The following is a 22,982-nucleotide window of genomic DNA, read 5'->3' on the forward strand; positions in this document are numbered from 1 at the left end:
CTTTTTTCCATTCCACATTGTGTTCTCTTTGGTCTCCTGTTCTCATTCATCGGTTCCCTCCTCGCTGCCCTGTGGCCTGTCCCCATTTTATTGTTGCCTCTCCCTCTCTCTGGCTTCTTGCCCCCGTTTTTAAAATTGCTCCCTCTCTTCCCTGTTGGCCGTGTGATCTTTAGCCTCTCTCCATCTCTTTCTGCCCAGCTCTCTGTGTCTGTTCGTTAATTCTTCCCTCTCTGCCCTGTAGCCTGTAGCTTTTGTCCTTTCTCCACCTTGCCGTCTCTGGCTTCCCCATGACCCTATTTTAGAATTGTTTCTCTCTTCTTTCTGTACGCATTGCGATTCCTTTTGCTCTCCATCTCCCTTTGGTTTTGTTTTTCTTGTTTCTTATTTTTTTTGTTTTTCTGGCTCCCTGTCCCTAATTGTTAATGCTCTCCCTTCTCATGCTCTGTACCACGTAGCCCCATGGTTTGTTTTGTGGTGTTCCCTCCCCGGCCCCTTCCCTCCGTTGTTGGCTGTCTCGGCTCCCTGTCCCCGTGGCTTCATTCTTCCCTCTGTGCCCTGTTCTTGTCGCTTTTCTTGTCTTTCTCCATCTCGCTCGGTCCAGCTTCCTGCCCCTATTCTTCTTTCCTCCCTCGCTGTTGTGCTGCCTGCCCCAGGTTCTTTGTGCGTTTCCAGCCTGCTCCTCATCCTTCTTTGTTGGTCTGTGTCCTGCTCGTCCCTCTTTCTGCTGCCTCTCTTCCCCTCTCTCTGCTGCTTGTATCTCCACCTCCGTCAGGCTCCCTGTCCTTCTCTGGCCGTCCTGTTCCCTGCCTCGTGCCTTCTCACTACACGCACACACGCCCCCCCTGCCCCGTCCAGCCGGGTGCCGCTTTTCTCTTCTCTCCTCCTACTGTCCTGTGCCCTGCTCCTCACCTTTGGTGGCCTCCCCCTCTGCCCAGCAGCCCGTCGCTCCAGGAGCCAGGCGGCCGACGGTCCGCTCCCTGCCAAACCAGGACAAGCGCGTGCCGTGGTTTAGCCCCAGCTGGCAACTCTGCACCAGGGAGCTGCTTGCTCACTCCACCCTCAGTGGGCTGGGGGAGAGAGCTGGAAGGGTAAAAGTGAGAAAAATCATGGGTGTTTAATAGGTAAAGCAAAAGCTGTGCGTGGAAGCAAAGCAAGGAATTAATTCACGCCTCCTTTTCGGCGGGCAGGTGTTGAGCCATCTCTGGGAAAGCAGGGCTCTGTCGTGTGTAATGGTTACTTAGGGAGAGAAATGCCGTAGCCCCTAAGGACTCCCCCTTCTTCCCCCAGCTGCATGTACTGAGCATGATGTCAAATGGCTTTGTGTGATTCTGTTTTTCTCTGCCTCTCGCTTTTCCCAGCTCCCCGTCCCTCACTTTTAATGCCCGTTATCCTTCACCAACTCACTCTTCCTTGGTTCCCATCCCCGTTTCTGAATTCCTCCGGCTTTGCCACGTAGCCCGTGACTTTTTTCTTAATCTCTCTCTGTCTGCCTCAACGCTCCCCCCGCGCTTTTTAATTAGTCTTCTCTGCTCTGTACCCTGCTACTGTTCTTGCCTGCCTGAGTTCTTCTCTGTCCAGCTCCCTTTCCCTATTCATGAATTCCTGCTCTTCCTGCACCCACCGCTGTTCCCTGTGATCTCCGTCTCTCTCTGTCCAGCTCCCTGTCCCTAGGTTTTAATAATTCCTGCCTCTGCCCACTGTAGCCTGTCTAGATTTTTCTCTCGGCCCCTCTCTGTCCGGCTCCCTCCCTCTGTGTTCTAATTCCACGTTCTCTGTCACGTAGACCCGTGCTGTTTGTTTGTCCTCATCTCTCTCTGTCCAGCTCCTTGCTGCTATGTTTTATTTCCTCATTTCCTCCCTCTCTGTCTTGGTAGCCCATTGCTGTTGGGTTGTTTTGGTTGTTTTGTTGTTTGTTTTTTTTTTTCACTTGTTTCTTCGTTTGTCTCTGTCTGCCTCCCAGTGCCTGGTCTTTAATTCCTCCTTCCCTGTAGGACGCTGTTCCTTTTTTCCATTCCACATTGTGTTCTCTTTGGTCTCCTGTTCTCATTCATCGGTTCCCTCCTCGCTGCCCTGTGGCCTGTCCCCATTTTATTGTTGCCTCTCCCTCTCTCTGGCTTCTTGCCCCCGTTTTTAAAATTGCTCCCTCTCTTCCCTGTTGGCCGTGTGATCTTTAGCCTTTCTCCATCTCTTTCTGCCCAGCTCTCTGTGTCTGTTCGTTAATTCTTCCCTCTCTGCCCTGTAGCCTGTAGCTTTTGTCCTTTCTCCACCTTGCCGTCTCTGGCTTCCCCATGACCCTATTTTAGAATTGTTTCTCTCTCCTTTCTGTACGCATTGCGATTCCTTTTGCTCCCCATCTCCCTTTGTTTTGGGTGTTTTTTTTTGTTGTTGTTTCTCTGGCTCCCTGTCCCTAATTCTTAATTCTCTGCCTTCTCGTGCTCTGTACCACGTAGCCCCATGGTTTGTTTTGTGGTGTTCCCTCCCCGGCCCCTTCCCTCCGTTGTTGGCTGTCTCGGCTCCCTGTCCCCGTGGCTTCATTCTTCCCTTTCTGCCCTGTTCTTGTCGCTTGTCTTGTCTGTCTCCATCGCGCTCGGTCCAGCTTCCTGCCCCTATTCTTCTTTCCTCCCTCGCTGTCGTGCTGCCTGCCCCAGGTTCTTTGTGCGTCTCCAGCCTGCTCCTCTTCCTTCTTTGTTGGTCTGTGTCCTGCTCTTCCCCCCTCTTTCTGCTGCCTCTCTTCCCCTCTCTCTGCTGCTTGTATCTCCACCTCCGTCAGGCTCCCTGTCCTTCTCTGGCCGTCCTGTTCCCTGCCTCGTGCCTTCTCACTACACGCACACACGCCCCCCCGCCCCCGTCCAGCCGACTGCCGCTCTTCTCTTCTCTTCTCTCTTCCTACTGTCCTGTGCCCTGCTCCTCACCTTTGGCGGCCTCCCCCTCTGTCCAGCAGCCTGTCGCTCCAGGAGCCAGGCGACGGACGGTCCCTTTCCTGCCAAACGCGGACAAGCGCGTGCCGTGGTTTAGCCCCAGCTGGCAACTCTGCACCAGGGAGCTGCTTGCTCGCTCCACCCTCAGTGGGCTGGGGGAGAGAGCTGGAAGGGTAAAAGTGAGAAAAATCATGGGCTGAGATCAAGACTGTTTAATAGGTAAAGCAAAAGCTGTGCGTGGAAGCAAAGCAAGGAATTAATTCACTCCTCCTTTTCGGCGGGCAGGTGTTGAGCCACCTCTGGGAAAGCAGGGCTCTGTCATGTGTCATGGTTACTTAGGGAGAGAAATGCCGTAGCCCCCCCCCCCCCCCCCCAAGGACTCCCCCTTCTTCCCCCAGCTGCGTGTGCTGAGCATGATGTCAAATGGTATGGAATATCCCTTTGGTCAGTTAGCTGGGAAAGCTTTCCCAGCTGTCCCAGCCTACTTGCTGGTGGGGCACTGAGAGAACCAGAAGAGGCCCTGACTGTGGAAGCAGTGCTCAGCAAGAACCAAAACATCTCTACATTATTAACGGGGTTTTGAGCATAAATCCAAAACGTATCCCTTCCTAGCTACTGTGGAGAAAATGAGCACTATCCCAGCCACCACCAGCTCCGTGCGGCTGCGGCAACGGCGGCCGAGGTGGCCTTGGGGCAGGGGGAGCGTTGGGGACCCTGAGCCACGAATCGCTCCTGGGACTTGTTACGTGCGCGCCTGCACCAACACCTGCCCTCTCCTTTGGCCTGAGGGCTGCGTTTGCGCTCCCTTGGCGTGGGGCAAGGGGCTGTGATGGAGCCCGGGGGAGGAGGTGGTGCACTGTGGGGGTGAGGGGAGGGGGCCCCCCGTTGCTGCTGCGCCTCAGCTGTGGGCGGGGTCTGGCTGGAGGAGCCCCAGGTGCGGGCAGTGGGGCTGGCGGTGCCGGCTCCTCCCTGGAAAAGGGGTGGTGCCCTGCTCCGGGGGGCCAGTGTGAGCCGAGGGCGGAGCGGAGCGGAGCTGTGGCCGAGCGTCAGCGGGCTGCGAGTGTAGCGAGGGAGGAGGTGAGCGGGGGCTGGGTGGGGGGCCGCTGCGTGCCGGGTCAAGCCCCGAGGAGGGCTGCGGCGGGGCAGCGGCGGGTCGGAGCGGGCGGTGGGGAGAGCGAGGCTGTGCTGAGGGCTCGGTGGGGCTTCCGGGTGCATCGGCGGGAGGGACGGTGCCCCGCAGGGTGAGAGAGCGGGGAGGGCGGGCTCGCGGCGTGGCGGGTGCTGTGGTGGTGCGTGTGGCGGCTGGGCGGGCGGCCGTGTTGTGGCGCAGAGCATGGCGGGAGCTGTAGTCCTTGTGGCGGGGGGGCTGCCGGGCGGCCGTGTTGTGGCGCAGAGCGTGCCGGGAGCTGTAGTCCTTGTGGCGGGGGGCTGCCGGGCGGCCGTGTTGTGGCGCAGAGCATGCCGGGAGCTGTAGTCCTTGTGGCGGGGGGCTGCCGGGCGGCCGTGTTGTGGCGCAGAGCATGGCGGGAGCTGTAGTCCTTGTGGCGGGGGGGCTGCCGGGCGGCCGTGTTGTGGCGCAGAGCGTGCCGGGAGCTGTAGTCCTTGTGGCGGGGGGCTGCCGGGCGGCCGTGTTGTGGCGCAGAGCATGCCGGGAGCTGTAGTCCTTGTGGCGGGGGGCTGCCGGGCGGCCGTGTTGTGGCGCAGAGCATGGCGGGAGCTGTAGTCCTTGTGGCGGGGGGCTGCCGGGCGGCCGTGTTGTGGCGCAGAGCATGGCGGGAGCTGTAGTCCTTTTGGCGGGGGGCTGCCGGGCGGCCGTGTTGTGGCGCAGAGCATGGCGGGAGCTGTAGTCCTTGCGGCGGGGGGCTGCCGGGCGGCCGTGTTGTGGCGCAGAGCGTGCCGGGAGCTGTAGTCCTTGTGGCGGGGGGCTGCCGGGCGGCCGTGTTGTGGCGCAGAGCATGCCGGGAGCTGTAGTCCTTGTGGCGGGGGGCTGCCGGGCGGCCGTGTTGTGGCGCAGAGCATGGCGGGAGCTGTAGTCCTTGTGGCGGGGGGCTGCCGGGCGGCCGTGTTGTGGCGCAGAGCATGGCGGGAGCTGTAGTCCTTTTGGCGGGGGGCTGCCGGGCGGCCGTGTTGTGGCGCAGAGCATGGCGGGAGCTGTAGTCCTTGCGGCGGGGGGCTGCCGGGCGGCCGTGTTGTGGCGCAGAGCGTGCCGGGAGCTGTAGTCCTTGTGGCGGGGGGCTGCCGGGCGGCCGTGTTGTGGCGCAGAGCATGCCGGGAGCTGTAGTCCTTGCGGCGCGCGGCTGCCGGGCGGCCGCGTTGTGGCGCAGAGCATGCCGGGAGCTGTAGTCCTTGCGGCGGGGGGCTGCCGGGCGGCCGTGTTGTGGCGCAGAGCATGCCGGGAGCTGTAGTCCTGGCGCAGTGGCTGCCGGCCCTGTCACGTGGCTCGCCGGGGCGCGGCGGGAGGCGCGGTGTTCCGGCGCTCGGGTGCCGGGCGGCCGTGCCGCGTACGGTAGGCGCGGTGTATTTTTGGGGTTGGATTCGTGTTGATTTCTGGGGGCTTCCAGGTGCGGCCGCTCCCCGAGAAGCGGTGAGTTCCCCGGGAGCTGACAGAAGGGAAGAGGGAAAGGAGGAGGACCTTTTCCCCCTGCCCAGGGCGCAGATGATGGCCGCCGCCTCCCCGGCTCACCGGAGCTCCCGCTCAGCCTCCCCTGGCCCCCCCCTTGCCCCGTGCGCCTGCCCCCAGCCCCGGCACCTCCCCTGAAGCGTGCTGCGTAGCCCTTGGCCGCCCCCAGGCCCTGTCGTGAAGGCAGCGAGCCGGCCCTCGAGCGCACTGGATTCCCCCTCGGCGCAGGGGCCCTTAGCAGTAGCGCGGGGAAGGGGCGGTGTGTCCAGAAGCCCCTGCGCAAGGAGGGGCTTTGGCCAGGGTCGATCGACGGTAATGACGGTCGCTGTTTCTTCTTTCCCTCTCCCAGAGACCGTGCTGAGGACGTGGTTGTCTGTCCTTCCCCCGGGGATGCCGTTGACTGCGGCCGTCTCAGGCTTGCGTGGCTTCTCTCTGCCCGGTGTTGCCATCCTCGCAGCGCGGGGGCGAAAAGGGACACACAGAGCCCTTCCCGGCTGTGGACAGGAGCTGCCTCGGCTGAAGCTGGAGACACCAACGAAAGGTAAAGCAGAAGAAACTGAAGGCGCTCTGGCTGCCAGCTGCCTTCCTGCCGCAGGCAAGAGAGAGCCTGTCCCTGCAGGTGAGGGAGGGAGGATCCCCCTTCGTAGCCCGCAGCGGGCCAGGCCACCAACATGCACCGCAGGGTCTGTACGCGTAACCGGGAGTTGGGTACGGGCGTGTAGTGCACGAGCGAGCTAGGCTACGTGCCTAGGAAGCCTCATCTCGTAAGAGCGGTAAGACACCCATGTATCCTCTTTAGGTGGAGGACGGCCTAGAGTCTGGAGCTGCAGAAGAGGCAGGGCGGAGAGGAGGGGAAAGAAGCATCTGAACGGCTAAATTGTGCCAGCAGCGCTGAGAGCGAGAGTCGCGGTGAGTCCTGGGCCACTGGGGCCCCGTTGCCTCTCTTGTGCGTCCTGGGCCCTCCCTGTCTCTCCCCCCTGGCCCCCTCTCTTTCCTTACCTGCTGCAAAATTTTTTTTTTTTTTTTTTTGGCGCCCCCCCGCCCCTTCTTTCTCCATCTCGCTCTGAGTGGCTCCCTGCCTCCCCGTCTTTTCAGGCCTCCCTCTCTCTGTCCTGTAGCCTGTGGCTACTTGTTCTTTCTCCGCCTCTCTCTGCCTGGCTCTGGCTCCGTTTTTATTTTTTTATTCCTCCTGCTCTGTTCTGTAGCCTGTCGGTATTTTGTCTTTCTCTGGCCCTCTTGGTCTGACTCCGTGTGTTACCGAAAAACGCGGTAAAATCGGAAACAACTCCTCAACGCCGATTTAGTATTAAAGAGCAGGCGTTCTTTGTTCACGGCGCCAGATGCACGGGGGATCGCTTCTCCTGGCGTGCGTACCTCACACACCTTTCCCGTAGAATTTGTAGATCAAAATTTTACGTATTCATACATATTCATTATCGTCCTGTCTACTGATCGGTACAAACTGGCTCGTTCCGTATGTAAATCACTGCGCAGGCTCGGTGGTGGTCCGTGAGTCGGTGGTCGCGATCTCCCCCTGCCAGAATTGCCTTTTACCTTCTTGGCTCTTAATCTTGGCAGTCTTGGCTAGTTTTCTCAGTGCGCTACACGAAACCGCGTTTTGTCATCCTTTTCTGACAGAAGCACGTTGTCTGTTGTTCTGCTGACATTAACGATCGCCTAGGGACTAAAATGCAGATCGACAGATGCGCTGATTCGTACGCTCCGTGTTCCCGTAATGGAACACTGTCTCTGGTTGGTTGATTTCATCGCTTTGGTTACATTTCCCCCCTTTGGAAGTTTTGAAATAATCATTTTCTCAATACTTCCATCCTAGATCAATAATATTCCACTATGTCAGTTCAGTGTTTGGTTCATCTTCTCAAAATTTTCACTTGATTGTGGTCTCTAGGGCATATGCAGGTTCCATTTTATACCCAAAATTTTATTAATTTGTTGAACTACCTCTGCAAAAAAATGTGGTCCTCTCCCAGAGGACATTCCTGTTGGCACTCTAAATCTTGGTATTATTTCTTTCAGCAACATTTTAACTACTACTCTAGCTTTGTTGGTGCAGCACGAGAAAGCTTCTGGCCAACTAGAAAATTTGTCCATCATCACTAACAAATACTGCTATATCTATTTTGTCTGGGTAACTCAGAGAACTTAATTTGCTAATAATTTCCGGGAGAATTTTTTGTTTTGTTACTCCTAAAGGTGGTTTCCTTTGGTTCAGGGGATTATTTCTAGGACAGATTGGACACTTAGCTACCATGGGTTTAATTATTCTTGTCATGCCTACACACGCTACAGATGCTTTTAAACTCAAAACCGTAGCATCTACACCCTAATGTGTTTGCTCATGCTTTTCTTTTGCAAGTTCTGTCATAACTTGTGGGGTTGTTGTTATTATTACTTGTTTTTCTGGTGTTACCTACCATCTCTCTGTGTTTTGTGATGCTTCCAATTGTTCTGCTAATTGCTCATCCAATTTATTATAATAATCTCGGTTTCAACTTTGGAATTCCGATCTGTTTTACTGGTACTAGTGCAAGGATACCTTGCTCTGCAGTCCTCTTTGCAGCTTTATCTGTCAATCGTTTGCTTATGTTTACAGCCGTCTGGCCGAATCGATGAGCTTTGCAACGCTTTACCGCCACTTCTTTTGGTTTCTGCACGTCTTCCGGAAGTTGGAGAATGTCTTCTTTATGCTGTATCAATGATTCTTGGGCTGATGGCAGTCCTTTTTCCTTCCCAGTAGCTCCATGATCGTGGATCACACCAAATGCATGTTTGGAATCAGTCTAGATATTTATCCTTCGTCCTTCTGCCATTCGCAGAGCTCGCTTCAACGCTACCAATACTGCTTTCTGTGCTGAGGTGTTCGCAGGCAGCGCCCCTGACTCCATTCCCTCGGCGGTGATAACGACAGCATATCCGGCCATTCGCTTCTCTTCTCGCCCAGAGCTGCTTCCATCTGTAAACAACTCCAGATCAGGATTTTCCCAGAGGTTTGTGTCTCAGGCCTGGTCTGCTGGAATAGACTTGTTCAATAGTTAGCAAGCGATCGTGTTCGAAATTGTCCGTAAGGTTTTCTGTTGTTAAAAACATACAGGATTCAGTATAGCAGTAGCCTTCGATTCCACATGGTCTTGTTCTAACAGAACAACTTGATATTTCAACATTCTGCTAAGGGATAGCCAACGACCCCCCTTTTGTTCTAAAACAGTCACCGCTATGTGCGGGACACATACTGTCATCTTTTGTCCCATTGTTAACTTTGGGGCTTCCTGGATCGGCAGCGCTGCTGTTGCCACTGCCCGTAAACATCCAGGCCATCTTTTACTCACGTGGTCGAGTTGTTTGGAGAAGTAGCCCACGGGTCTCTTCCAGGTTCCCAGTCGCTGTGTCAGCACTCCAAGGGCTAAATGTTGTCTTTCGTGGACAAACAGCTCAAAAGGTTTAGCGAAATCGGGTAGGCCTAATGCAGGGGCCATCACTGAGGCTCTTTTCAGTTCTTTGAATGCCGTTTGGCATCCGGGCGTCCAGGTTAAATATTTATCCTTTGATTCTTTCAGTGCCTCATATAATGGTTTTACATACAGTCTGTAGTTCAGAATCCAGAGCTGACGCTATTTCACTATTTTCAGAAAAGCTCTCAGTTCCTTCGGGCCGCAAGGTTCGGGAATTTGACAAATAGTTTCTTTCTTTTCACTTTCTAATTGTCTTTGTCTCTGAGATATTTCAAATCCTAAATAAATGGCTGCTTCTTCTCCTATTTGGGTTTTGTTTCTGGAAACTCCGCATCTTCCTTGGCCCAGAAAATTTAAAAATTTCAAAACATTATTCTTTACTTTCTGCCACTATCAGAATGTCGTCTGCATTCTGTAACAGTATGCCTCTCCCTGGGTTCTGTTTTTTCTATACATTTCTATATTTCTAATTTTTTTTCTTGCCAGCTGAGTCCCAAATATCGTAGGACTAATTTTAAATCCTTGTGGAAGTACGGTCCATGTTAGCTGTGTCTTTCATTCTGTGGTGGGGCTTTCCCATTCCAAAGCAAATAGGCTTTGACTTTTTATGCCTGGAGGTATGCAAAAGAAGGCATCCTTCAAATCTAGTACAGTAAACCATTTATGCTCCTCCTTTAAAAGAGGTCAGTAAAGTGTATGGATTAGCTACTACCGGATGTAGATCTTGGACCACCTGAGATATAGCCCTTAAATCGTGAACCAGCTAATACTCTTTGCCTCTAGATTTCTTTACTGGCGGCACAGGAGTACTATATTCTGATTCACATTCTACTAAGAGCTCATATTCTGAAAAAAATTTATAATTAACTTCTCTAATCCTTTTCGAGCCTCTCGCTTAATACGGTATTGTTTTTGCCTTACCGGCTTGGCTCCAGGCTTTAAGGTTACTTTTACCGGCTCTGCCCGCTTAGGTCGCTCCGGAGCTCCGCTCGCTCAAACCAAAGGAATTACTACGTTTTCCACTTCTTCGGGAACCTGTTCCTCCCTGGAGGAATCCTGTAACATAAACGCTCTCGCCTCTGTGGCTTTTGATTCTGTTCTGGTATTAGTAATTTAATCTCTCCATCTTTAAAAGTTACTTGAGCATCTAATTTACTTAATAGATCTCATCATAACAGAGGCAGTGGACATTCAGGCATATACAGAAACTGGTGAGTTGCCCATTGCTTCTCCAATTTAAACTTTAATGGCTCTAAGAAAGGCTAATTTTTCTTTGCCCTGTCGCACTAACAACACCTACTGGTTTATGATCAACTTTCTCTTTACGTGTATTCAATACCAAAGAAGTGGCTCCCGTATCTACCAAAAATTCTATTTCTTCATTCCCTAGCTTCAGTGTAACCAGGTGTTCAGCTAGGGTTGATTCCTCTGGTCTCCTTCATGCCAAGCTACTTCAAGCATTTTACCCAGATCTCTGGATTCAGGTTCTTCTAGTTTCTGAAGGTTTTTTTACTCCCCCCCCCACCCCCCCCAATCTGGGGCTGATTGTCTTATGAATATAGAGACCGACTGAATTGCTTTTTCTGTGTTTTTCTGGGTTCAAATGAGTATATTTTCTGGTGGTCACCTTCAGTCTTTCCATAAAGGCTGAAGGGGACTCCTTTAATTCTTGTCTCACTTAATAAATGGGTCAAAATTTATGGCTTTTGGCATTGCATGTCTTACTCCAAATAAAATCTGTCTCTGACATCTAGTCAACATTCCCCTGGGTCCTGGCTGATTAGGGTCCCACTCGGGATTTGTAGATGGAAAATTCTTATTCGTTGTTCTCTGTAAATTCCTGTTAGCATGTGCTCCCTGCACCTGCCTTCTGGCTGTATTCAATACTATTTTCTTGTCAGTTCCATCAAGTGAAGTATCCAGTATCACAAGTAGAGCAACACTTCAAGTTCTCACCACATTTTCCTCTTTTCAGAAACATTGCTGTAGAATCCTGTGGACATATCTCACGCTGTTTCTGCCACGCTGGATGATTCCACAGTGTAAAGAACAAATCAACATATGCCACTTCTTCCCATTTGCCTTCCCTTTTTACAAAACAACATTAATTGCAAGATGGTATGATATTGCAATGTCTCCTGTTCTGGCCATTCGTGCCCACCTTCCAATTGATACGTTGGGCACCAATGATTGCAATATTCAATTAATGGTTTCCGAGTTAGTGGGTCATCACCCCCGATGTCTTTCCAGTGCTTCAAAGTACATCCCAAAGGTGTTCTCTGTGGGATAGGTTTCTTACTCAGAAATGCTCCCATCTCCCAGTCGACTAGCAGTTGTGATAGTGCACTATCACAAATAGTAGTCAGAGGGACTCCAACCCCCGTTAGAGGTCTCACTGGGAATCCGCCACTGGGATCTGTAGCCCCCTGCTAGATATCCCTGGAGACTTCAACCCCCTGTTGAAGACCCCCCTACCCTCGGGTCCCGCTCCACAGGCTTTCGCCTAGCAGAGACTTACCAACCGAGGTACCTCTTGGCCCCAACCCTGCGTGGCTTTCGCCGCGCCTTACGGGCAGGCCTGTGGGACTCAAACCCACTATCCTGTCCTATGTGGGAAGCTAACGCCACATATTATTCTACCTAAGTTTCTTCTTAAACGAATGCCTTGTTTACTTCAGTCCAGGGGATCTTTCTCAGAATTCTCTGGCCTGGGGATCGGAAGCTCTCCCCAAGAATTCCTTGGGGCTGACTGCAGGTCCCACGGTCCTGCGGATCCGTCGAGATTCAAAAGCAGGTTCCCATCTGGGGTGCCAAAACTGTTACCAAAAAACACGGTAAAATCGGAAATATCTATTCAACACCAATCTAGTATTAAAGAGCAGGCGTTCTTTATTCACGGCGCCAGATGCACGGGGGATCGCTCCTCCTGGCGTGCGTACCTCACACACCTTTCCCGTAGAATTTGTAGATCAAAATTTTACGTATTCATACATATTCATTATCGTCCTGTCTACTGATCGGTACAAACTGGCTCGTTCCGTATGTAAATCACTGCGCAGGCTCGGTGGTGGTCCGTGAGTCGGTGGTCGCGATCTCCCCCTGCCAGAATTGCCTTTTACCTTCTTGGCTCTTAATCTTGGCAGTCTTGGCTAGTTTTCTCAGTGCGCTACACGAAACCGCGTTTTGTCATCCTTTTCTGACAGAAGCACGTTGTCTGTTGTTCTGCTGACATTAACGATCGCCTAGGGACTAAAATGCAGATCGACAGATGCGCTGATTCGTACGCTCCGTGTTCCCGTAATGGAACACCGTCTCTGGTTGGTTGATTTCATCGCTTTGGTTACACCTGTTCCTGTTGTTCAGTTTCTTCTTTTTTGGCTTTGTGTGATTCTCTCTGTGATTCTGTTTTTCTCTGCCTCGCTTTTCCCAGCTCCCCGTCCCTCACTTTGAATACCCGTTATCCTTCACCAGCTCACTCTCCCTTGGTTGCCATCCCCGTTTCTGAGTTCCTCCTGCTTTGCCACGTAGCCCGTGACTTTTTTCTTAATCTCTCTCTGTCTGCCTCAACGCTCCCACCGCGCTTTTTAGTTCGTCTGCTCTGCTCTGTACCCTGCTACTGTTCTTGCCTTTCTGAGTTCTTCTCTGTCCAGCTCCCTTTCCCTATTCATGAATTCCTGTTCTTCCTGCACCCGCCGCTGTTCCCTGTGATCTCCGTCTCTCTCTGTCCAGCTCCCTGTCCCTAGGTTTTAATTCCTGCCTCTGCCCGCCGTAGCCCGTCTAGATTTTCTCTCGGCCCCTCTCTGTCCAGCTCCCCCTCTCTGTGTTCTAATTCCACGTTCTCTGTCACGTAGACCCGTGCTGTTTGTTTGTCCTCATCTCTCTCTGTCCAGCTCCTTGCTGCTATGTTTTATTTCTCCCCTTTAACGAGGGGCGACTGAATGTTGGGGTGGGGGCGGTTTTTTCCTGCCGGTATTTTGAGGGAGCGCTCTTAAGTATTTTATTTCAGTCTCGCTTTGGATGCGCGTTTCCCTGGCAGTTCAGCAGCATCTCTCGGGCGGGGCAGCTGGGCGGACGTCCCTCCCGACTCCATAACACGCCAAAACCCCCCAGTCACGTTGCTGCTGTGTATTTTGGAGATAGATAATCTTATGGCGGGTGTGAACGGCTGTGTGAGTTAAATGAACGCAGAAGGAAAATGGAAAGCTTTCAGAGCCTAGACGCTCATATTGGATGTGCGTAAACACGCGCCCGCCTTCTCAGCACAAAGTGCATTACTGAGATTTATTCTTAATTTTTTACGTTACTCTTTCAAGTTTGACACGCTTCGCTTCAGGCTTCATGGAGCCAGGCAGCAAGACGTGCGGCGGCAGGGCGAGGGCTGTAGCTGCTGCGGTGGATCTGTAAGCGGAGGTTCCGGTTACGGTACAACTTTGCCCCGCAGCCTCACGGGGTTATCTCCCCGCAGCGGTGCCGTAAGGAAGGGATGAGACGTTTTCCAGCACCAGCCAGAGCGTTCAGTGTTACGCGAAGAATCTGTTCAAAATGGTATCGGTTAGTCTTAATACCGTTTTCAAGTGTTCCAGTCCCTCTAGCTTTTAAAGGAGGTGTTGTGTTTTGACATGACCCGTTTGCCCAGAATCTTGCTGCGGCTCAATTTCCTTCCTATCCCTTGTGCTGACTGAGTTCCTCCATTTTCTTCTGTGCTATTTTATTCACGTGCTGAAATATAGTTTGGGATTTCTGTTTTTCAGATGTCTTCTCAGTGTCTCGTGATGCTCAAGAGATGCCCCCCGGCCCGGGTTTGCCTGCTGGTCGTTAAGCGTGGTGAAGGTAAGGGGCCATCCCTCTGCCTGGGGGCTCCCGGCTCTGTCTCCAGCGGGTGCCCCGCAGGTGCGGCCGCGAGGGCTGCCTGGTGGGGAGAGTCGGGGCCCCCAGGGACCGGGGCTGTTTGTCGCCCCGGGGAGCCCATCCCAGCGCGGGAGCGTGGCCGAGCAGAGCCCGAGAGAGATGTGACACTGTCCTCTGGCACGCTCCCGCTCCGCCGTGGGGCGGCCGCTAGCCTGCGGACAGGGGCTGGGGGGGCTGCAGCTGTTTGGGGGGCTGCCCCACCTTTTAGATTTTAGCAGAGCTCCCCCTTTTCTGGGGGGTGTGGGGGTGTGTGTGTGTGTACCTTTGTAAATGGCACTATTAAAGTAATGAGCTGCAGGTTGGAGTAGATTCCCTTGTTTAGTGCCCTTCTTGGGGGTGAATAAAATTGGGGGGGGGGGTGGTGGTGGTGGTGTGATGATGTCATGCGGGGCGCCCCGGTGTCACTGGGGGAGCTGATAATGCGTCAGAGGAACAGGTGAGTGGGGGCGTCATGTAGGGGTTCCCCCCCAAAAAGGGGGGTTGCAGCCCCCAAATGCCTGAAAATTCAGGGGGGCTATTACAAAACCCTCTTATTTTAAAATCCCTTTATACATCTATCAATTAATATTACATGTCAATATATATAAAATAAGAACTTCTCTCTCCTATATTATATAACGTATTTCAGGATACAGAAATTCTACATCGAGATACAGGGTTTTAAAACACAAAAGTAACTCGACTGTCTAAATATCTAAATTAAACAATAAAGGAGTTTAAAATGAAGAAAAAGGACAGATGAAGGAATTCAAAGCAGAAGAAAGTCTGGCTAGAGCGAGCATCTACGCTTAGTGTGTGTTACATAGTCTAAGCAGATGTGTAATCTAAATAGAGGTTATATAGAGTGAAATAAGCCTAGGTATAACTGTAAGTAGATGTCTAAATAGAGAAGTCGAAAAAGATTGAAGTGTCAAAGGGTAAGTAAGCAGATAGCTAGCCTAAATAGGTGGTTTATATACGTGTTAATATGGAAGTCTGAACAGGTATGTGTAAATAGATATTCTGTGTAAGTGTAAATAGCCTAAGTAGGTGTAAGTGTAAATTTAATAGCTAAGTCTAAACAGGTGTTGTATGTAAATGTAAAATAGATAGTATATATAAACTATAGATGTACTCTGTAAGGATGTGTAAGCAGACACACAAGTGCAAATGTCTATGCTATATAAGGTTTTAAAATGCAAAGAAACCATGTTGACAGAGATGTTTATAGAGAGGATTTAAAAATTGGACACACACCCCACCCCCACCCCCCCAATCAACTGAAGACACAAAAGCGCTTTCAAATGCTGCCCCTTTCCCGTTCTCCCTCTCCCATCCCAATTTGGGGCCGATTCCCCCAGATGGGGACTTCCCCCTCTGGGGCTGCGCAGGCCGCCTGGGAGCTGCTGCCAGGGCAGACAAACACCCCAAAGCCCTCGAGTCTGGGTCTGCAGTGGGGGGTGAAAAACCCCAAACAGGCAAAACACCCAAACAGGTTTGGGGGAAAGAAAACAATTGGGGGCTCCTGGGAAAGCCCACTCCTGCTGGGTTTGTGCAGCTGGAAAGGGGGGGGGGGGGGGGGAAGCGGTGGGGGGGTGGGGTGGGGTGGAACCCCACTAACCATTCTCATGCACAAAACCAGGAGCAAAAATCACCGATTTCTTTGTTGTGGAAAGGGCCAAAGAGACCCAGAAGTGAACCGTTTGGAAAAGCAATCCCAACTTTGTTCCTTTGGCTTTTTTTGCTTTTCCATAAGGTAAAACCCCCAAAAACCCCAACAACAAAAAAAGCCAAGCCATCCAAACAGAAATCAGCACCACCAAACGACCGCCCCAAAAACCCCAAATTGGGGAAAATTTGGGGTGAAACAGCAGCAGTTTGAGGGGCATTGCTGGGGCTTATCCGGAATGGATTCTCCGGAGTGGGTCGGTTATCTGGAGCGGATCATCTGCTGCAGGTGAGCCCAGGTGAGTTGCCCGTTGTGGATTATCCTGGGGGGACCCCCCTGGTGTCAGTCATCCCCATGCATGTTCCCCATGGCGTGTCTGCCCAGACATGCCCCTGTCCGGCAGTGTCCGCCTCCTCCCCCGCCCTCCCTCTGCGTGTGTCTGTGCCCTCCCAGACGCTGTCCCCTGAGATGGCCCCCCTGCATGACTTTTTTTCCCCGGTGACATTCCTCCCCCCCGCTTCCCCTGGCCTCCTGTTCTGTGCTCGCTGAAGCCTCGTGCTTACGCAGGATGAGCAGTGGCGAGGCGAGGCGCTGCCAAGCCAACGAAGCCCAAGGCTCAGCAGCGCACAACTCCTTTGCAGGGCAGCCGCTGGCATCTGGTCTGCCTGGCTGCCCTGTGCCCCGACGCACAGCTGCCCCCCTCACCCCGGGCAGCCTGCCTTCAGAAGGGCAGCTGTGTTCCCCTGATGGATTTTCTTCTTTAACCCTCCAGGACGTGTTGACTTGCTGCTCTCCCTGTCCCAGCCCTGATGCCGCAGGCCTACAGCAACTGATGGGGCTTACTCCGGGGGGGTGTGGGGGTGGGACAGGGGACCTTTTTCCCCAGGTGGTTTGTGCTGCTTCTCCTCCCTCGGGCGTGGGGTGGGGGCGAGTGGGGCAGGCGGGAGGACAGTGCGCATGCGCAGTGGCGCCTTTGCTGCTCTCTGCCGCCACCGTGCGGCCAAACCGCGGTACTGCAGGCGGGCAGCCGCGCATGCGCACTGGCCACCTGTTTTCTGCTCGCTGCTTTCACCGAGCGACCGAGCCCCGGGACTGCAGGCGGGAGCTCCGCTACCCTGGTAGAGATTTCCACCCGCCCCTTATCCGATCGCGGCAGTCACCGGTCGATCAAAACCGGGTACGGCAGACGGGAAGCCGCCCGTTCCCGAGGGGGAAGTTTTCCTCTGGCCGCTGCTGTTGCCGTGCAAGCAGATGCTGGTACTGCAGGCGGGCGGCCGCGCATGCGCAGTGGCGCCATTTTAGCTCTCTATCGCCACCGTGCGACCAAAGAGCGGTACTGCAGGCGGGCAGCCGCGCATGCGCAGTGGCGCCATTTTAGCGCTCTGCCGCCACCGTGCGGCCAAACCTCGGTACTGCAGGCGGGCAGCCGCGCATGCGCAGTGGCGCCCTTTCCTGCTCTCTGCCGCCACCGTGCGACCAAACCGCGGTACTGCAGGCGGCCGGCCGCGCATGCGCAGTGGCGCCATTTTAGCTCTCTACCGCCACCGTGCGACCAAACAGCGGTACTGCAGGCGGGCAGCCGCGCATGCGCAGTGGCGCCATTTTAGCTCTCTGCCGCCACCGTGCGGCCAAACGGCCCGGGGGGCGGTGCCGGCTCTCTCCCCTTAGCGACAGGCCCCGCCCCCTGGCAACGGACCGGGGGGCGGTGCCGGCTCTCTCCCCTTAGCGACAGGCCCCGCCCCCTGGCAACGGCCCGGGGGGCGGTGCCGGCTCTCTCCCCTTAGCGACAGGCCCAGCCCCCTGGCAACGGACCGGGGGGCGGTGCCGGCTCTCTCCCCTTAGCGACAGGCCCCGCCCCCTGGCAACGGCCCGGGGGGCGGTGCCGGCTCTCTCCCCTTAGCGACAGGCCCCGCCCCCTGGCAACGGCCCGGGGGGCGGTGCCGGCTCTCTCCCCTTAGCGACAGGCCCCGCCCCCTGGCAACGGCCCGGGGGGCGGTGCCGGCTCTCTCCCCTTAGCGACAGGCCCCGCCCCCTGGCAACGGACCGGGGGGCGGTGCCGGCTCTCTCCCCTTAGCGACAGGCCCCGCCCCCTGGCAACGGCCCGGGGGGCGGTGCCGGCTCTCTCCCCTTAGCGACAGGCCCAGCCCCCTAGCAACGGCCCGGGGGCGGTGCCGGCTCTCTCCCCTTAGCGACAGGCCCCACCCCCTGGCAACGGCCCGGGGGGCGGTGCCGGCTCTCTCCCCTTAGCGACAGGCCCAGCCCCCTGGCAACGGCCCGGGGGGCGGTGCCGGCTCTCTCCCCTTAGCGACAGGCCCAGCCCCCTAGCAACGGCCCGGGGGGCGGTGCCGGCTCTCTCCCCTTAGCGACAGGCCCCGCCCCCTGGCAACGGCCCGGGGGGCGGTGCCGGCTCTCTCCCCTTAGCGACAGGCCCCGCCCCCCGGCAACGGCCCGAGCCTGTGTTTGCTCCGCTCGGGGGGGGGCTCGGTTTGGGTGTTTTCTCTCCCCCCCCCTCCCGCGCCGGGAGCTCCAGGCGGCTCCCGTACGGCTCCCGGGGCCTTCCCCCCTCGGGGGGCTCGGCCCGCCCCTTTCGCGGGGCGCTGTGGGAAGGGCGGGGGCGGGGCCCGGGGGTCGAAGAGCCCCAGCCGGGGCTCGGGCAGCTCTCGCTGCCCCCGGGCTCCTCTGGCGCCGGGGCTCCCGTGTTCCCTCGGGCGGTCGCAGCTCTGGGGCTGTCTCAGCCCCCCGGGCAGGCGTGCTCTGGCGTTTAGAGAAGCGGAGGCGTTGCCTGAGGTAAGGCTTCCAGAGCTTGGCGCTCTTTGGCAGCAGCTGTACTAGAAAGGTCCCTTGTGGCCTGCTTTGCTTTTTTTCTCCCGGGATGCTGTTTTGGGCGCTGAGGGGGCGGTGAGGCGGTTTAGTGGTATGGTGTTCTGTCTGGGGTTTGGTTTTTGCTTTGCTGGTTTTCTTCCCCCTTGTGAGATCATTTTATTCGTTTATCATTTCACATTATCATTTACCCCGCGCCATTTCCGTCCCCTCTGGGCAGCAGCGGATCCGCCGCTCGAGGGCGAGGAGCTGGGCCGACAACGGGCCGCTGCAGACTCTGGTCAGGGTACGAGGCTGCTCCCTGGGGAGCCGGCGCAGGGGGCGCGGAGGTACGCGCGGGCACTTGTCGGTGCCCCTGACCGGTGAAGGGGAGGTTAAATTGTAGGAGTGCAAATAAACACATATTATTTAGGGAGGAGTCGTGACTCAATTTAATCGCAGCTATTACTGAACAAACCAGGCAGTCATTATTCCTAATCTGTAATTAAAAAAAATAAAGGCAGTCCTTTTTTATGCCATAAATAGAGTTGCGAGTCATTAATAGCTCAATCTAAATGCAGCCGTTATTAAATCAACTGCAGGCATTAATGACTCCTGATCAGAAACAAAATAAGGAAATTTTAGAATCTAGAATGAAAATCGACCCGGAAAGCTAAATTGGGAGCGGGTAGTACTGAAATTGTAACAGGGCTGTTAGAAAGTTCGGAGGCAGCGACAGCTCCTGCTTCCAACCCAAGCAGTAAACGAAGCTTTAGGTTCTTAAATGAAGAGAAATAAAGGTGAGCTGTTAAACAGTGGCTGGGGTCAAGCGTAGCTATTAAGAAAATTTGCAGGTACGGGTGATTCCTGACCAGAACTAACAATTCCAGAAGATTTAGATTTAAAAACTACAGAGCTAATGGAGTGCCACAACCGCCCGGATGTAACCGCAGCCGCTTTGGGGGAATGCCCCAGCCCCCCCCGCCACCGCTATTAATTACTGCCAAGGAGAGCGAGAGTGAAAGTAGAAGCGGTGCATGTGAAACGCGAGCAGTACGCTTTTCCTAAGTCATCCCTTCGTGTCAGGAGAGGAAAGCAAATGGAAAGAAGATGTTTGCAGGGGGTCTGTGCTGGGTTACCTGCGCGTCTCTTCCGTGCATCCTTGAGGAGACATTTAGCTCCTGTTGGGCGCTCGCAGGTGGGGACAGGGCGAGCTGGAGGCAGGATCGGTGCCGGCACTGATAAAGGGATGGGCGACGAGCTGAGAGAAGAGGGGGCAAGGGCTGAAAAAGGGTCTCCAGTTCTGCAGGGAAGGCAGCGGGATGTGACTCGGCAACCGCTCTGACGAGTGCAGGGTCATTCGCTGCGATGAAGTCGGGGTCTGTGGCTGGCCCGGAGAGGCAGCAGAAATCCCAAACTCTTTGCGGGGGTACCGGCCAGATTAGGGCAACAGCTGAACAGTAAAACCATCTAGGGGAAGCAGAGCTGGGCTGCACCGCGTGGCCAACCTCCCTCTTCTCCGTGAGTCCCAAAGGGGCAGCTCCAAGAATGTGCTGAGAATTAATGTCTTGCGCTAAAAATGAGACGCAAGTAGCACCCACCCGTGAATTTTATTTTCTCTCTCGCTCTGCGGCTCCTGCCTGCTTGTCTCTCCTCAGTGCGCACCTGCACCTGTGCTCGGATGGGGCAGCTGAGGGAAGGTGCTGCCATCTCCCCAGCCCCGGCGGACCGCCCCTCAGCTGTGTCCTCTGTCAGGGAGCGTCGTCATCTCTCCTGCCCCCCAGAGCGGGTCCTGTAGTGGCAGACGCGCGGGCTTTTCCCTGCACGCGCATACGGGAAGGGAAGGGAAGGGAAGCACAGTGAGAGCTGGGCTTGTCAAAGCGTAATGGGGGTGGTGGGAAGCGTAGCTAGAACCGGAGAGCTACAGCACAAAAGCGAAGCGGACGGGACACAAAAGTAAAATGGTGCACAGGAATGCTGAGGAGAGAACTCCCGCAGCACGCAGGAAATCAGTGTCAGAATCTATTTTCTTCTGACTGCCGAATTAAAAATAATGGCACGCTTTGCAACGCCAAGCTCGCTCTAATCGTCTGAACTGTTTCTTTCCAGCCCCCCACCGCCCCCAGCACACACCGTTCAGCCTCCTCAGCCTGAAACGCCTTGTTTTCCTGCTTTTTTTTTTTTTTTTTTTTTAATGACAGGGCAACTTCTGTTCCCGAGGTGGTGCCTACAGTACAGCTATCTCTTCGAAGGCAGTTTGGTTTAGGTCAGAGAATGTTTAGCCTGGACTGAATCAGCCTCTGTTTCTGTTTCTGGAAATCGTCGGTCCTGTGCATCAAGCCCGGAAAAAAGGAAATATGAACCAAAGGACCTGGGGCCTGCAGGGCTAGGAAAATATTTGAGAAGAGGTTCAGTGGGGAAATGACTGTTTGTCTGTGGGGCGTCCAGGCAAGCAACCCAGCTGCTAGAAAGCGGCGCTGTCCCCAGGATGGCCTCGGCGGTCCCGTCGGAGTCGGGGGAACAAGGACAAGGCAGGGGGAAGCATCTGGCCTGCCGTGTGGACCGTGACTGTACAAAGCACGTGTGATGCACTGCAAGTTTACCTGTTTAAACTGTGAGTTAAAGAAGGTGTGCAGTTGCTTTGTAAACAGCCGATGCTCTAAAGCTACACCCATCTAATTGCTAGCTGTATTAAATCTATCGTATTGCTGTTTCTGCATTAAAAAAGAAAAAAACCAACACACCTATGTAAGCACGTCTAAGTACAATGGAAAACCACTGTTTAACGCGTGGCATGTGCGGGTGGTTTTTTTGGGGCGGGGGGGTGGGGTGTATGACAAAAACCTGCGAGAGACACACGCACACACGCACATGTCATGTTTAGCGCTCACCTAAACCCAAAAAAGAAAATCCACTCTTTATTTTGCAGCATTAGCATTAGCTTCCAGCGCACAGCCTGAGCGCGCACCTCTGCTCTCACCGTCTGCTCCCTCTTCAACCGTGCGTGGCTGTCATCAGCTTGCACAGGCTTTGCTCGTGCAAGTTTCCGCGACGGCTTACGAGAAGGCAGGCAAACAGACCCAGCAAGACGCGTAGTGCCTTCCTCTATGGGCTCCGTCCAGCCTTTGTTAAAATGAGCAGAAAAGACATCTGCTGCGGCCTTTGCCCTGACTGACTCTTACAGAGAGCATCTGACTTGACCCGCAGCAAAGCCATGCCCCAGGCAGCAGCACGTACTGGCGCGGACCGCGGTTTCACCCACCTGCTTTACTGCGCCGGTCCTTTCCCACGGCCGATGCCGCAGATGTGGCGCGGCCCACCCCCAGACCTCTTTACGAGGGTTCCCTGGGCTCTGCAAGTCGCCTGCTGGACGTGTTGCTGATTCAGGCACGGGCAAAGTCAGCTTCTTCGCTGGCCTCGGGCCAGGGCAGCCCCGTACCTGAGGGAAACTGAGAATATCTCCAGCGAGATCTCACCGGGAGGCTGGGACCTCGTCAGTAGGGGAGAAGGCCAAGCGACTGACACTGAAAGGGAGCTCTTTGCTAGGCTGTAGATCGTAAAGTTAAAAAAGAAAACAAACCTGCCTTTTTTAAAATGCCCCCCTTTGAGTCTGCCACGTTTGATACAGATTTTTTAAATTGCAGGGTCTATCTCCTACAGGCCTCATGCAAAGGGAAGCGAGTACCTCTGGCTCTCAGGACAAGGGGGTCCCTCAGGAGCCCAGGTGCTCACGCCAGCCGGCATCTGGCACAGCACAGGGCAGGAGCTTTGGCAGTAGTACGTGAGCTGAGAACGAGAGTCCGGCAGCGCTGCACGCTTCTCCTGTGAGCCGCCGAGGCTCGCGCGCTGTGCCTTCCGCAAATAAAAGGCCAGAAGAGTCAGCATTTCTGCTAGTTCCAGCCTCATCCGCACCCTCGTCGGTGTAGCTGTAAGCAAGCGTCCCGTAGCGACTGGGAGCGTGGCAGCTGGGCTTCCTGCGCTGCCTTAGGTTGTGCCCTTGGAGAGACCCTTCTCCGAGCCCCGTGAGCCCCGGGGTGGGTGGGCTGCGGTGCCGTTCAACGCTGAATAGGCACGAAGGCCTGTAAACAAAATGTATTTATATCGCACCCGTACCCGGCAGCCAACCGCCGCTTTATTTACGTATTCTGCACCTCCTGCCGACGCTTTTAAACTTAGCCGATATTGCCGCAGTTTTCACTGATGGGGCAGGGGACTGCCACGCTGCAGGGGCAGTGTCTGGGTGTCTGCCACGGACACAGACGTCCTCAGCTGGGTAGGGACAGGGTGAGAGCTGGAACAACTCTGCTGACATGTACGGGCCGTCCCAGGGCAAGGCTCCTGGGTCTGGGGGCTGAAAGGCGAGCCGCGCTGGGTGGTTGGTGTGGGAGTTGTGGAGCAAGTAGGGGGGAAAAAAAGCAACAGGAAAAAACCATCCAAATGTTTCACAGCAGGTAGAAAGCTTGGCAGAAAGCAAACTGAATGCTGTAAAGACAAAAGCCGAAAGCCGGCTATGGACTGGACGAAAAGAGTCAGTGCCACGGAAGGAGGTTATTTCTTCCACTGACCGTAGGAGGCTTTTCTGTGATAAAACACAACACCTCTTCTTTCGGCTACGGCGC

The 22,982-nt window shown here is 54.9% G+C and overlaps 1 long non-coding RNA gene across 7 annotated transcripts in view; it reads left to right on the forward strand.

Moving 5' to 3' along the window:
* The first annotated feature begins 5,287 nt into the window (after positions 1-5,287).
* The window catches only part of LOC135315422 (uncharacterized), a 56,857-nt gene continuing 39,162 nt past the window's right edge, over positions 5,288-22,982 (forward strand). For 3 of the 7 annotated variants that reach the window (XR_010374885.1, XR_010374886.1, XR_010374887.1), the window contains exons 1-3: positions 5,304-5,502; positions 5,888-6,079; positions 6,338-6,447. This is a non-coding gene — a long non-coding RNA (uncharacterized LOC135315422). Of the gene's footprint in view, positions 5,503-5,887; positions 6,080-6,337; positions 6,448-22,982 lie in introns of all 7 variants that reach the window. The other 4 variants (XR_010374881.1, XR_010374882.1, XR_010374884.1 and 1 more) reach the window with 3 other exon arrangements.

The sequence above is a fragment of the Phalacrocorax carbo genome, chromosome 11 (assembly GCF_963921805.1).
Source record: "Phalacrocorax carbo chromosome 11, bPhaCar2.1, whole genome shotgun sequence".
NCBI lineage: Eukaryota > Metazoa > Chordata > Aves > Suliformes > Phalacrocoracidae > Phalacrocorax > Phalacrocorax carbo.